The sequence below is a fragment of the Chiloscyllium plagiosum genome, unplaced genomic scaffold (assembly GCF_037043375.1).
Source record: "Chiloscyllium plagiosum isolate Xiang-an unplaced genomic scaffold, Cpla_swu_hap1 HiC_scaffold_9, whole genome shotgun sequence".
Taxonomy (NCBI): domain Eukaryota; kingdom Metazoa; phylum Chordata; class Chondrichthyes; order Orectolobiformes; family Hemiscylliidae; genus Chiloscyllium; species Chiloscyllium plagiosum.
This window is the reverse complement of record NW_028270147.1, coordinates 18,217,539-18,233,826: the sequence shown is the minus strand read 5'-3', so window position 1 is coordinate 18,233,826 and position 16,288 is coordinate 18,217,539.

Here is a 16,288-nt window from a genome sequence, read left to right as displayed (position 1 = left end):
TCGTAATGCACTTTGACAACAATTCCACTGTTGAGGTAAAGAATTATGACAGAAACATCCTATCTATTGAATATACTCTCATAGATGCTCTGAAAATATGTTTAAACAAGTGTATCATGATAAAGGCAAAAGACAAAATGTATCTTTTATTTCAAAGTTAGATAAAGAGCAAATGTATAGAGTAAATACCAAAGCTTTGAAATTCCAATTTCATGTCACACTGGCTTGCTATTAGTCCAAATACAAAGTTAGAGGGCACATAGAGGATGTATACATTGTAAATATTTTTTTTAAACAGAGACAGAAATTACTGAAAAAAGCTCAGCAGGTCTGGTAGCACCTGTGGAGAGAAATCAGAGTTAATGTTTCGCGTCAAGTGACCCTTCCTCCGAACTGGTTTGGAGTTCTGAGGAAGGGTCACTCAATCCGAAATGTTAATTCTGATTTCTCTCCACAGGCGCTGCCAGACCTGCTGAAATTTCTGTTTTTGTTTCTGATTTACAGCATCCACAGGCTGGGTCCACAGTTTTTTTAATGAGCAATTTTTTAAAATTAGTTTTTGAGTTGTTAATGTCACTGGTAGCCAGTATTTTTTGCTCATTTCAAATTGCTCAGAGAGTTAAGAATCAAGTCCATTGCTGTGAATTTGGAGTTACTCGTTCACTAGACCAGGTAATAACGGTGAATTTGTTTCACTGGAGGACAATGTGCTTTTACAACAATTGACTGTTGTTATGTAATAGCAAATTAGGCCAACTTTTCATTCCAGATTATTTAAAAGCGCATTCAAATTTCACCAACTGCCATTGTGGGTTTCGAACCCATGTTTCCATTTTCAGCTGAAGCTTTACTTGGAGGTGCAGTTAATCAGACAGGGTGCTGTCATGTCCAAACCCTGTCACCTTCCAAACTTTATGAGGATTAAGCTCTGGGTAGGAAGGTCCATTGTTGACTTTGCTGCTCCATTGCCAACTGAGTGGCCAATTAATGAGGCCAATGTGAGGCCTATCACGAGAGTCTCAGTCCTCCACCACTAGAATGAGCCAAAGTGCAGGCAGGCAGAGCAGTTGCTCCTGATAACTGCTACTTTGCAGGCAGCTTTTCTCCTTTTCGGGATTACAATCAAACCTCAAACTAAGTGATTAACGAATGGACTGAACATCAGTTGAAGGGCATGCCAGTTTGGAACTTCTCCTGCTTCTGACAGTGCTGTCCCATTGCCCCTAAGAATTCCCAGCCAAGAACATGTCATTCTTCCCCATTTTATTAGCCTTAGTCCTGTGTCCTCAGCGATCCTGGAACTATCGGAGGATTTTCCACCAATACTTTTCAACTGGAGTACGAGAACTGCCAGTATCTGTCGATATGTGACTCCAGGCTCACAGTAATGGGTAAGTGCCCTCTGAAATAACCTACCAATCCTTCAGCACAAGGGCAATTAGGGATGGGCAACACATTATGACCTTATGATGAAAGGAATGTAATTGATGAAACAGTTGAAAGTGGTTGGGCCCTGAGAAAGGTAGAGGGCTCTTCTGGTGCAGTGGTAGAGTCCCCAACTCTGAGCTAGTAGACCTGGGTTCAAGTCTGACCTACTCCAGAAGTGTGTAATAACATCTCTGAACAGTTTCTCGAGAGGTATCTCCTGTGAGAAACATAGAGGGCTCATTGTGCAGTTGTGGTATCTCTATCTCTGGGCCAGGAGGCCTGGGTTCCAATCCTACCTGATCCAGAGGTGTCTAATAACACATCTGAACAAGTTGATATCTACTCTGAAGGACTCCTGCAGGAGGCCCTGGGACTGAGATCATTTGCTTCCAACAGCTCGAACCATGCTAGGTTTGAACTGAACCAAGGAAGACTTTTCCCCACCCCGATTCCATTAACTTAAATTTTGGTAGGGGGCTGTCAGGGTCTACTCATCCAAATGCTGCCTTGTTGCCAAGGGCAGTCACTATCACTCCCCCCGTGGAATTCAGCTCTTTTGTGGGTGTTTGGGCAAAGTCTATAATGAGGCCAATCTGAGCATCAGTGAGCAGGCTATTGCTGAGCAAGTGCTCCTGAATGGCACTATCAATGACCCTTACCATTATTTTGCTGATGATTGAAAGTAAGCAGTAATTATTCTTCTGGTTGTTAAGGCTGAGGTGGATAAATTCTTGATTCTTGAGGAATCAAGACTTCTGAGTGATTGGCAGGAAAGTGGGTGTGAGAAGTTTTGGGTCAGCCATGATCCATGGAATGGCAGACAAGGCTTGAGGGGCTGAATGGCTCACTTCTGTTCATATTTCTTATGGTCTTGTCTGTTGAATGCTACACCGTCAGCTCTCACAAAGTGTTATACTATCAAGGAGAAAGCAGCCTACCTGAATGACACCTTAAACGTTCTCACACCACCACATCCACGCACTGCTGTTGTAATGTGTCCCTTTTCCTGTTGATTTACTGGATGTGAGTGGCTTGTTCATCCATAATTGCTCTTGAGGAGCTGGTGGTGAAGTACCTACAGGTGTCACTGTAGGACCTCACGAAGGGTTCTTTGGCATCATCTCAAACTGCAACTTCTACCACCTTGAAGAACAAAAGAAGAAAGTGCATAGGAACAAAGCCACCTATAAGTTCTAGTACAGTTCACACACTCTGCTGAGGGGGTATAACATTAATCCTTCATGGTCACTGCTTTAAAATCCTGAAATTTGGTACCTGAAAGCACTGCTGGAAAAGCACAGCAGGTCAAGCAGTATCCGAGGAGCAGGAGAATCAACATTTTGGGCATAAGCCCTTCCTGATGAAGGACTTATGCCCTAACCATCGATTCCCCTCCCCCTCGGATGCTGCCTTTCTAGCACTGCACTCTCGACTCTGATCTCCAGCATCTGCAGTCCTCACTTTCTCCTATCTAAAACCACTGTTTGAGTACCTACAGTACATGAGCTCCAGTGGTTTGGCAACTTGGCTAATTCCCTTTCTCAAGGACAATTAAGCACAAGCAATAACTGCTGACCTGACCAACAATACCCACATCCCACAAATGAATAAACAAAGATCGATTGCCTTCTTTAGATTAATGTCATTTTTGGTACAATGATACTTCTGTGAAGCCCTGGAGTGTTTAACATTTAAAGATATCATATACAAATTGATGTCAATATCAATATCTTTTTCAGAAACAAAAATAGGGATTGCTGGTAAAGCTCAGCAGGTTTGGCGGTACATGTGAAGAGAAATCAGAGTTAACATTTCAGGTCAAGTGACCCTTCCTCAGAACCATTTATCTTTTCACTGTCTTTCTCACTAGGCTGAAATAACTCCACAGAGGCTGGTATCCCATCACCAAGTCACCCTTTATTTTTGCGTACATATTATTTGACATTGATCCAGGCTCTCAGAGTGAACTGTACCTCTGACACACATGGTTATATCTGTCAGCCAGGGCTTGCTGATTGTACCAGACTAACAGCCCCAATTAGAGAACTCATATTCTATGAGGTCCAACTGGCTGACCTGATTACAATCAGTTCACAGGCTTTCTCTTTTCTACGCAACACCTTTTTCTTTTCTCTGTTGAATTCTGGCAAATATTTTTTATTTTGAAGCTTTACTCCAAATCTCCTATTGGTTTCCTCTTGTTTTTCTCTTTCTTAATTTGGACTCCCTCTTCAATTTGGCCTCAGACCTTGCATTTCCTTATGTTGTCTTTACTCCCTGTTCCTGTTTCTTTTTCCTTTTCATGTTATTTCTCTTGCCATCTTTATCACTCAACGCCACACTTGTAATGTTAGTTTTCCAAAGCACCCTTCTTTTTCTGTTTGTCTCAGTCTTTCACCCACATTTTGCTCAACAGCTAGTTGATTTAACTTCTATTTTGGCCTTTGCCTCCCCTACCTCCACTCTTAGGGAACAAACATTGTTGAAGGCATGAAGGCAAATATATTGCCATAATTAATCGTGTCTTTACCTGAATTGATTATTACTTTCAATGCCCTGAGCAGGCTACTGTTATCAATTTTAATATGCATGCATATTTTGAATAATTTTTGTTCCAAACCCATATCAGCAGTGTAACAGGACCTCCAGCAGCAGGGGGCGACAGTAAGGGAGGGAAGGCAGCTGGAGCAGTAGAACATACCTTCTGTATATAAAAAGGCATCTTTGGTGGAAGATGTAGAAAAAGGATACTCAGCGTAAGCCACAGGCTTCTTTCCATGTAAATAGTTCCATGTTTAAGTTTATTATGTTTGTAATGATGCTAAAGGAGTAAAGAACCCCTGCATCATGATCTTTATTCTGTCTATGTGCTCAGATTTCATGACATTTCTACTGAAATTTGCAGTGAGCGTCAGGAGCCCCTACATTGGGGTCATGTGTAGGTCCCAAACCAATGCATAGACTCAACTACCCACAAGAACAGTATTACATGAAGCAGCCTGTTAATAAGCATCAACATGGAAGAGTGACTGTCCAGAGAATCATAGAATCCCTCCAGTTCAGAAGCAGGCCCATTCAACCCAACAAGCCCACACCAACCCATCTCCATAACCCTGTATTTCCCATGGCTAATCCACCTAGCCTGCACACTATAAGGCAATTTTTCATAGCCAATCCACCAAACCTCCACATCTTTGGACTGTGGGAGGAAATCAGAGCACCTGAAGGTCATATAGACACATGGAGAATACTCCACATAGTCATCCAAAGGTGGAATTGAACCTGGGTCCTTGGTGCTGTGAGGCAACAGTGCTAACCACTGAACCAGATGCATCTATTGCTGCCCCATATCAGCATTACAGCCCCATGATGGCACCAGTTAGTTCATTCATCCCTAGCCAGCTGATGCCTCTTCAGCATGGCCAACCAAGCTTTGATACAGTGAGGGGAGGGTGCTGTGGTTCCACAGGTTGGGCTAGAACTATGGGCTTAGATTAGTTCACAGGTCAAAGCAACATCGAGGGCCGAAGGACCTGTTCTGTGCTGTATTGTTCTATGTTCTATGTTGCAGCACTGGGGGGAGTCTAGTTGGGGTCTGAACTGACTTAGTTCCTGCCCATCTTCCATTTCCTGTGGCAGCCCCATCCTGGTAAAGTAGCACAGAGTAAGATAGCGTTGCAAGTCATCCCAAGGAGATTCCTTGCTACTTTTCTGGCTCTCTGACCTCAAACCCAGCTTCATGAGGCACATTTAGTGGGGTGAAAGTCAGAGGCAGTAGTGGAAACATACCCTCGAACAATAAAACAAAGATCTGTGGATGCTGGACATCTGAAACAAGCAAAAACAGAAATTTCTGGAGAAACTCAGTCGCTCCAGCAACATCTGTGGAGAGAAAACTACGTTCACCATTAAAATCCAGTAACCCTCCTTCAGCACAGTTCTGAACTGAGATTTGGAGCAGAACTATTCTGAATAAGGGACATTGGACTTCAAACATTTACTCTGTTTCTCTCTCCACAGATGCTGCCAGACCTGCTGAGTTTCTCCAGAAATTTCTGTTAATCTGGAATCATGGTAGTTTGCACATTCCAATCTAATGAATTATTTCCAGGAAAGCTGCAAGTTATTCCCTTAAATCTCTACTTTCCTTTCCTACTTTGGGACATTTATTAAAGCATGCCTCTCTAATCAGGTTTTTGATTACCTTCCCGAATATCTCCTTACACATCTCAGTTCCAAATTCTGTCTAATAATATTCATATGAAGCACCTTGGGACTTTAATGACATTAATGGTACCAATTCAGTTCAAGCTATGGTTATTTGAATTTATAGTTTAAATTTTCCTCTATAAAATGTCTTCCAGAGTAAATCAGAAGAGATTTACCAGGACGTTGCTGGGTATGGAAGGTTTGAGTTATAAAGAAAGGCTCGATAGGCTGGAACTTTTTTTCAGGAACATAGGAGGTTGAGAAGTGAACTAATGATCCAGAGTTAAGGTTCTCCAGAAATGTGTTTGAATGCTACTTTGACAGATGTAAAATTTGAATCCAATACAAATCTAGGCTAATGGCAACCATATAAGCACAATTATTCCAAAAATCCATCTGGTTAACTGGTGACCTTAAGGGAAATCTGCCATTCTTAACTGTTCTGATCTACATGTGACTACACATCCATGAACAAAAGAATTCCTGGAATAAATAGTTAAAAAGTGTTCAACAGTTTGCACTGATATAGTGACTGAGACTTCCAGAAGCAAGTTGCATATCTCTACACGAGGACAAGAAAAGGCATATTGTTATTTACACAATGCAAACCGGACCCAATGTTTTTACTTCCAATATTTTTCATTGACCAACACTCTCATCACTTTAATCTAATCCCATTTGCCACCATTTGGCCCTTATCTCTCTCAACCCTTCCTATTCATATGCCCATCCAAATGCCATTTAAATGTTGCAATTGTACCAGCCTCCACCACTTCCTCTGGCAGCTTATTCCATACACTCACCACCCTCTGCATGAAAAAGTTACCCCTTGGGTCATTTTTAAATCTTTCCCCTCTCACCTTAAACCTATGTCCTCTAGTTCAGCACTCCCCTAACGTGGGAGAAAGACATTGTCTATTTACCCTATGCATGCCCCTTGTGATTTTATAAACCTCTATAAGGTCACCCGTCAACCTCTGATGCTCCAGGGAAAACAACCCCAGCCTGTTTCAGCATCTCCCTCTAGTTCAAACCCTCCAACCCTGGCAACAACCCTGTAAATCTTTCATAAATGGAATCATATTCATTGGAGTTTAGAAAGTTATGGTTGATTTAATTGATGTTTTCAGGCTATCAAGGTAAATAAATAGGAGAGATAGAGAGAAATTTTGAGTGTTGGTTGGACTGTCTAAGTTTAGAGGGCAGAACCTAAAACTTAGAACAAATGTTTCAAAAGTCAAAAGAGTTTTGCTAAAAATAAAAGTGTTGAAAGTTGAAACTAATAATTTTAAAATAATGAGCTAAAGGATTAACATCATTCACACAATACACACTTGACAGCAAAATAATTCCATTAATTCCCATTAATCATTTCAATTATCTTTTTTAAAAATCTCAAGTGTTTAATCCCCTATAAAACATGTAAATTCTATTCATTCTCCATATCAAAGACAACTAAACCTTTAATAGCTCGACAGTCAAACTGTGAACGCAGAACACCTCGTTGAGATAACTGTAATTTTTTGGAAACCAACCAAGCATTCAGTAAATACCTTGAGAGAAATAAAACAGCTGTCGGAAAACTGGCACAGTTACATTCAGAATTGCATAGAAACTAAACCAACCAACGTGGTGTAAAACCAATAAAATGTCTCTGAATGTGATACTTTCTGTACATTGTGTTTTCAGCCATGCCACCAAGGTGTCCTGATAAGGTTTATTTATTTCACTCCTCCCTCTACACCGTAGTGTTCTCTCAATTCCAGAACTGGGTGGAGGGGTCTGCTTGGCAGGGGAACCTGTTCATGTTGAAGGTTTCACTTGGTGACACTGAGTATTGGGACAGTTCAGTCAGATTCATGGTCTTCCTGCCAGAGGTAAGTGTACCGTTCTCAGCTTCGACTTCTTTGGGTCCGAGAGGCACAGGCAGGGTTGGAGGTGCAAGTGGAGGTAGAGGTAGAGAGCCCAGCCACCTCTGAACAGAGGCACATAGAATTAGAAGTGGGAGTAAGCAATTCGGCTCCACAAGCCTTTTAACAGGATCATGGTTGATCTTCTCCTGGTCTCAACTCCACTCTCCTGCCTGCTCCCCATAGCTGTTTATCCTGCTTTTCATCAGAAACTTAACTATTTCTTTCTTAAATCTGTTGATCGATTCTGCCTCCACTGCACTCTGGGGCAGTGAGTTCCACAGATTCACAACCCTCTGACAGAAGTAGTTTCTCCCAATCTCTGTTTTAAACCGACCTCCTCTCACTTTATGTCCTCTTGTTCAAGACTGTCGCACAAGGGGGAGCATCTGTTCAACATCCACTTTATCAATCCCTTCTAGCATTTCATACACCTCCATCAGACCCCCCCCCCCCCCCCAATTCTTCCCAACTCCAGTGAGTACAAGCCCAAGCTATTCAACCGCTCCTGGTATGAAAGCCCTTTCATCCCCAGAATCAACCTGGTGAACCTCCTCTGAACTGCCTCCAGTGCCACCACATCCTTCCTCAAGTTAGGAGACCAAAGTAAGGAGATACAAAACTCCAGGTGTGATCTCACCATTGCCTTACATACTTGTAACAGCACTTCTTTATTTACATAATTCAGCCTTTCGCAATAAATGCCATGATTCCATTTGTATTTCTTATTGTATGCTGCACCTACAAACCCATTTCATGCACAAAGGTGTCCAGATCCCTCTGCACTCTCACACTTCATATCTGCTTCCCACTCAAACAATAATTCGCTCTTTTGTTTTTTTCTGGCCAAAATGGTAAACCTCGCATTTATCCAGATTAAACTCCATCTGCCAGAGTCTGGCCCATTCTCCGAGCCTATCAACATCCATCTGTAATCTCTTTACCTCCTCATCACTGTCTGTTTTCCCACCTGTTTTAGTGAAGTGTCCTAAGTTTATATTTCTGAGGGCGTGATGTGTGGCCTTCCCTCTAGGTGGGTGCTCCCTGGCATTGCCCCACCTCCTCATCAGGAAAGGGCACCTGGACCATGTGTCCAGTACTCCATTGCCTTGTTGCCATGACTTCAATCCTGAGAACCAATGACTGAGACACTGGAAGGCAGGAGTGTGGACCTCTCCAGCAGACCCTGAGGGGTTTGGGCCTGGCATTCCACATCACTCATCAATCTGTTCATTGATGCAGCCAGGGGGTTACATACTTGAGGTAGCTTAGTTCCATTGGTGTCCTGAACCCCCTGCAACCTCTGGTCAATGAGTGCCACAGTCTCCTTTCCTCTTCCTTCCTGTGCATGTGGAAAATGTCCCTGATTGCCGACACCACAGGGTCCTCTACTAACTGGTGCTGAGCAGGTACCTGGACTTGTGATGCCAAAATGTCATCTTCCCCCCAAGGTGTCAGTATCTGAGCAGGGTAGGCTGGGGGCTGAGGTACTGTAGGAGGTAACCTTGCTTGATGCCTCGGTACGCTCATCCTCAGATGTCAAGGAGTTGGCTTCTGGTGGAACAGGTTTCTGCGATGAATATCCCCATTAGTATCTGCAGGCACAAGGGAAGGATGGTATCTTAGCCAGTGACTCTAACGGCAGGGTAACTGTGAGAGGGCTGTGTCAGAACTGCTTCACCACAGGGAGGTCATGCGTGACAAATCGGTTAGAATTCTTCAAGGAAATAATGAGCAATTTCAACAGAGAGTCAGTGGACATGATCTATTTGGATTTTGAGAAGGCTTTTGGCAAGGTGCTGCTCAGGAGGCTGTTAAATAAGACAAGAGCCTATGGTATTAGACACAAGGTATTGGCATGGATAGAGGATTATTTGAGACTGGGGATAAAGGGGCCTTTTTCAGGATGGCAGCTGGTGGCCAGTGGAGTTCATCAGAGGTCTGTGGTGGCACCGCATTACCGATCTGGACAAAGGAACTGAGGGCATCGTTGCTAAGTCTGCAGATGGCACAAAGCTCGGTGGAGGGGCAGGTAGTGATGAGGACAGGGGACTGCAGAAGGACATGGACAGGCTCGGACAGTGGGAAAAGAAGTGACAGATGTAAAACAATCAGAAAGTGTGAGATTTCTAAATATACACTGTGGTAGGAAGAATAGAGGCAGAGATTATTTTCTAAATGGGGAAAGGTTTCGGATATCTGAAGCACAAAGGGATTTGGGAGTCCTAGTTAAGGATTCTTAAGGTTAACATGTAGGTTCAGTCACCTGTTAGAAAGGCAAATGCAATTTGAAGAGGGCATGAATGCAAGAGCCGCAATGTACTGCTGAGGCTGTATGTGGCTTTGGTCAGCCAACATGTCTAATATTGTGAGCACTTTCAGGCCCAGTATCTAAGGAAGAATGTGCTGGTGTTGGAGAGGGTCCAGAGTCAGTTTATAAGAATGATCCCGGGGATGATGGGCTTTTCACATGAAGAGCAGTTGTGGACTCTGGACCTGTAGAGTTTAGAAGGATGGAGGGGCGGAATCTGATTGAAACACTCGGAATACAGAGAGGCCTGGATAGAGTGGGCCTGGAAAAGATGTTTCCATGAGTCGAAGAGATTAGAACTCGAGGGTACAACCTCAGGATGAAGGGATGGCCCTTTACAAGAGAGATGGGGAGGAATTTCTTCAGCTAGAAGGTGGTGAGTCTGTGAAGTTCATTCCCATAGAGGGCTGTGAATGCTAACTCATTGCGTGTATTTAAGACAGTTTCTTGATTAATAATGGGATCAAGAGTTACAGAGGGAATGCAGGAGAATGGGATTGAGAAACATAGCAGCCATGATCAAATGGCAGAGCAGACTCAATGGGCTGAATGGCCTAATTCTGCTCCTATACATTATGGTCTTATGGAGAGCTGCAGTGGATGTATGAAGAGTGGGACTCAGTTGGCGGGACATGGGTGTCTCTGCAGTCCTACAAGAGCAGTCCCACTCTCCTCCTGCCAAGACCAGGATTCTCTCACTTCAGATTCTAGTGAGTGGTGAACTCTTAATGAGGTTGTTGCAAATGAGTTGGGCCAAGTAATTCAATCAACAGTAGTGTAACATTGAGGAGGCAGTGATCATTAGGGTTAGGGTGATGATGAAGTCAACCCAGACTAAGAACCATCAATTGGCAGACAACACAATTGAAAGGGGGCAAGCATGTAACTGGGCTGGATAGTTAGAAAGGAAAGGTTAGTGGGTTAGTGGGAGAGTTACTGTCATTGAGCAATGAGCAACTTCTGAAAGCATATCTGGCAGGGGGAGAAGCCTGTGAGTTGAGAGTGTGGTGCTGGAAAAGCACAGCAGGCCAGGCAGCATCCCTGAGGAGCAGGAGAATCGACGTTTCAGGCAAAAGCCCTTCATTAGGAATGCCTTCCAGGATTCTCTCACTTCAGATTCTAGTGAGTGGTGAGAAGCCTTCCAGGCAGCACAAGCAAATCTGAGCCCTTACCACCCCAAAGTACACTCAAATTCCCATCCACAATACCCACTCCTCCTCATATCCTGCTGCACTCACATGCAATTAGGCATCTTCCAGGTTCACAGGCTTGGATCCGTCAACTTCTCCTCATTTGAAGTGGGCAGCTGGCCAGGAGGGATATATAGGATTCAAGTCGCACTGGACCTTCAAAATGATTCCTTCAGGTCCCCTTCAGCTCCCCTCCCGGGTTCTTAAAATCCACTTCATAATTTCCACTGCTGTCACTCACTGTGCAGCGATATTGCTTGACCTCACAGAATAGTTCATGGAGAAGCAGCAAAAGGATAAAAATGTCAACTACATTTGATGCAAGTTTATAGCAAGCACCAAGGAGAGATCAAAGGATAAGTTGACCTCTGAATCTAATGTCAGGAATAAAAACGGAGAGCTAAATCTTATATTCTTTTGGCCAAAGTTGCCAGAGAGCAGATTATATTTGATTTGGTAATGTATAATGTGATAGGAATAATTAATGACCTCAGAGCTAAGGCACCTCGAGGAAACAGTGACCATGACATGGTTGAGTTTTCCATCCGATTAAGAATGGAGGACTTCTTTTTTATTATTCATTCATGGGATGAGGGCATCACTCACTAGGCCAGCATTTATTGCCCATCCATAATTGTTAAGAATCAACCACATCGCTGTGGGTCTGGAGTCACGTGTAGGCCAGACTGGGTAAGGTTGGCAGCTTCCTTCCCTAAAGGACATCAGTAAACCAGGTGGGTTTTTTTTCGATAATAGATTAAAGTCCTTATTGCAGGCTTTTTTTTTTAATTTACTGAATTCAAATTCCACCATCTGCCATGGTAGTATTAAAACCTGGGTCCCCAGAACATTAAATGGGTCTCTGGATTAACAGTCTGGTGATAATACCACTCGGCCATCACCTCCCTCTTATTGATTCTGAGGTTAATATTTTAAACTCAGATAAAGGCATGAAAGCTGAGCTCTCTGAACTGAACTCGTTAGGAGCTAAATCAATGGAGATACAGAGGCAAACATGACTGAGTAGGTGCCAGAGTCCCATGTACATCATAAGACACCCATTAGTAGGCAGTCTGGTGCCTTAGCCAACTGAAAGAAAGATGGCACTGGAAGGGAATTAAACAAGAACATCTGCATGGTTATCTTTATTCATGACTGCCTGGCAGGGAAGGTGATAATGCTCTTCAAAGTCAATATGAGGATAGGTTAAAAAGAGAAAATAGTGTTGAAAGAATATAAGAGTAGGATGGATAAATAGCTTCAGATCTATTTATTCATCAAAGATCAATATTAATTCAAGGTAATTCTGCTTGTCATAACTCTGATATACCTATTATTGTGCCTTTTACTGATAATTTGGCAGAATTGTGGCTGTTTTCCCAGAGTTCCATCAGGCATTATGGAATAAATGGGTTTATTGCTCTGTATCCATTATCCTTGCTCATCTTTTTTATTGGGCAGGGAGAAAAGAAATATTTGCTCAAGGTAACTTGTGTTAAGGATACAAACAAATTAACAGAAATTGTGTGAACTCTATCATTTACAACACTTTTGAGGGTTTGAACAATATATAAGCAGAAAGAGATTTCACATTTTGAAATTGTCGCCCACAGTCCTAACTTGCATAAGCCATCTGCCTATTAAAAGTAATCCATACTATGCTGCATTAGTGGAAATACCTCATGGCTTCTTGTTATTCTGTAGAACAAACGTGTACACAAGCTTCAGTTCCAAGGTGATTCGTTCTTTGAACATCAGGTTAGAGGGGACGTCTCCCCAGTGTTTCAGAAAAGTACGTCTCCCCATCATAATTACTGTCATAACTATCCCCATTGTTTTTCTCTTTGGATTGGCAAAAGATCTGCATTGAGTCACCTGAAATAATCAGCCAAGGGTCTATGGGGATCTGGAGCTTGACAATTTCAGACATAGCCTTAAGACAACCATTCCAGAAAGTATTAATCAAGAGACAGCTCCATAAAATATGTAACAGCAGCCATAATCCTTTTACAACATCAGTATGTATCAGTATTTGTTAAAATTGCCTTTTTAATATACATGGAATTCAGAACAGGATGAGGATAATTTCAAGTATTGTATTAAGATTTTTCCAATTCTCTGACTTATCATTGATGCTTCATATCAATACGGTATATTAATATTTGTATATTTTTAAAAATGTAATTGTTTTCTCTATCTAGCAAAAGCTAATGCTGCAATGTTCTAACTCTTGGAGCCATTGTATGGTTTGACTGCATATTGCTTAAAGGAGGAACATATTGACATATTTTTTCCACTAGAAACATTATAGGTTCAGAGGTTCGGGTATTTTCTTTGATCTTGGCTTCTGGCTGTCAACCGGGTTCACAAGTAGGAGAAAGCAGAGAGGCTCCGTCTACATGGATGTGAGTCATGGTTCATCACTGTCAATAGGTCACCATTGCTGTGAAGACAGGATTTTAGAGGTAGGCCAATGGAATCCAGGCTTGTCCTTGAGGTTAGAGTAAACATCTTTAGGTAATCCACATGAAGACAATTGTACGTTCCAAATTGCCATCTGGAAAACCTTGAAACTCCATTACATGTTTGTATTGTATCTCTTTTCATCATCTTATTAACCCAAAGGAAAGGTTCCCAATTAAAAGAATTATTTTCACTAGTGGTGCTGCAGATGGGTTCAAAATAACTAGATACACAAAATGCAAAGAAAACTTAAATAGCTGTAATAACAGTATAAAGCACACACCTAATTAGAATCACTGCTGTTTCCTTTGTTCTCTCTGCTGCATGGGAAACAGCCAGTTCAGGGAGTGGTACAACAGGGCGAAATAAAGTAATATGCTAGCATTATTACATCGGGACAGTGGCCTCTGCAGATTCAAGGTGCAATGGCTCTCTATTTGTACATGTACCTGTTACTAATCAGGAAAGCACAAGAAAACCTCTCACTTTCCTGGAGAGTCCTTCAATTGGACTAATGACACTGAACCTCCTGACTACATCAGAGAAGAATGTAAGTGGCCTGATTAGTAAATTTGCGGATGACACAAAGATTGGGAGAACTGCAAATAGTGAGAAAGATTGCTAGAGGATATAGCAGGATATAGATAGACTAGAGATGTGAGCAGAGAAATGGCAAATGGAGCTTAATCCAAACGAATGTGAGGTGATGCATTTTTAGAGAACTAATGCAGAAGGGAAGTGTACAGTAAATGGCAGAAATCTAGGTGTACAGGTCCATAGCTCCCTAAAAGTAGCAACGCAAATGATAAGATGGTCAAGAAGGCGTTCAGCATGCTTGCCTTCATCGGCCGGGGCATAGAGTATAAAAATTGACAAGTCTTGTTGCAGCAGAATTGAACTTTATATACACCACATTTGGAATATTGTTTACAGTTCTGTTCGGCACACTCTGAGGAAGATGTGGAGGCTTGGACAAGGCACAGAAACAGTATACCATGATATTGCATGGTTTGGAGCAGAGATTTAACAAACCTAGTTTGTTTTCATTTGAACGTCGAAGGATGAGTGGCAATCTAATAGAAGTGTACAAAATTAGGAGGGGCATGGAGAGAATGGATAGTTGGAGTCTTACTTCCTGGGTAGAAATGTCAATTACTCAGGGACATAGGTTTAAGGTAAAAGGGGGTAAACTTAAAGGATTTGTGAAAGGCAACTTTTTTTTACACAGAGGGTCATTAGTACCTGGAACGCGCTGCCAGGGAAGGTGCTGGAGGTAGATACAATCTCAAGGTTTAAGAGGCATCTTGACAAGCAGGGAGAGAGGGATATGGATCACATAGAGGCACCATGGATTGGCTCAGTATTGGTGGGCCAAAAGGCCTGTTCCTGTGCTATTTGTTCTTACAATGGTGGTTAACCTTTTATTCTCCTGCAAAAAGGCACCTGGAGGTCTTTGTCCTACAAACCCACAGTTTGTATGCATTCCTGTGAATGAGAAGATTGTGGATTCAACTCTTACTTCAAAGGAATGAGCACATAACCAAGGCTTTCTCTTCATTCCAGGAGTGCAGTAGTGCTGTCTTTCAGATGACCCTTTAAACCAAAGTGTTCTCTACATCTCGGATGGATGTAAAAAAATCCCATGACATGACTTCAGATCCGAGGGGTTCAGGTACCTAATTCTTTTAAACTTGTGTCACATATCGATAAGGTGGTTGGGCAGGTGTTTAGCTCACTTGCCTTCATCGCTCAGTCCTTTCTCAGTCCTTGCGAATTGGGATGTCATGTTGAGGTTCTACATGACATTGAAGAGGCCTCTTCTGGAGTACTGTGTCCAATTCTGGTCGCCGTGTTATGGGAAGGATATTATTAAACTGGAGACGGTTTAGAAGAGATTTACCAGGATGTTGTTGGGAACAGAGGATTTGAGTTATAAAGATAGGCTGGATAGATTGGGACTTTATTCACTGGAGTCTAAGAGGTTGAGAGGTGACCTTATAGAGGTTTATAAAATCATTAGGGGCACGGATAAAGTGAATAGCAAGGGTCTTTTTGGGAACATTCAAAACTAAAGTGACAGGAGAAAGGGTTAAAAATGATATGAGGGGCATTTTTTTTAACCCAGGAGTGGTTAGTATGAGGAATGAACTGCTAGAGGAAGTGTTGGATGCAGGTACAGTTAAAAGACATTTGGATAAGTATATGAACAGGAAAGATTTGGAGGGGTATGGACCAAATGTAGGCAGGTGGGACTAGTTTGGTTGGAACATGGTCAGCATGGACTAGTTGGACCAAAGGGTCTGTTTCCGTGCTGTACGACTCTATGACTCGGTAAGAGCTGGGAATTTCTACCCAGTATCCTTGCCAATATTTATCTCTCAACTCACATCACTGAAAAAGATGTCTGTTTATTGCTACATTGCAAAATTACTGTGCGCAAATTGGCTGCCACATTTCTAACAGTAAAACAGTTGTGAAACTACCTCATTAGCTGCAAATAGACTCTGGACTGTCCTGAGATCATGAAAAGTGTTGTATAAATTCAGTCTTTCATTCTCATTAATGTCACAATCAAACATCTTCTCAATGGTGAGATTGTACGGCAGCGTATAAGTATTCTGTACACTTGAACACTCTTGTACAGCCAAGACCAAGACACTAGAATGATTTTTTTCTGATCTCAATGATTTGTTTGTTTATATAGAGAATATTGCATGCTGAGTTTAGGAGCAGTGCTTTCAAACTAGAACCAAATCATTAAAAATGTGTGCCATTGT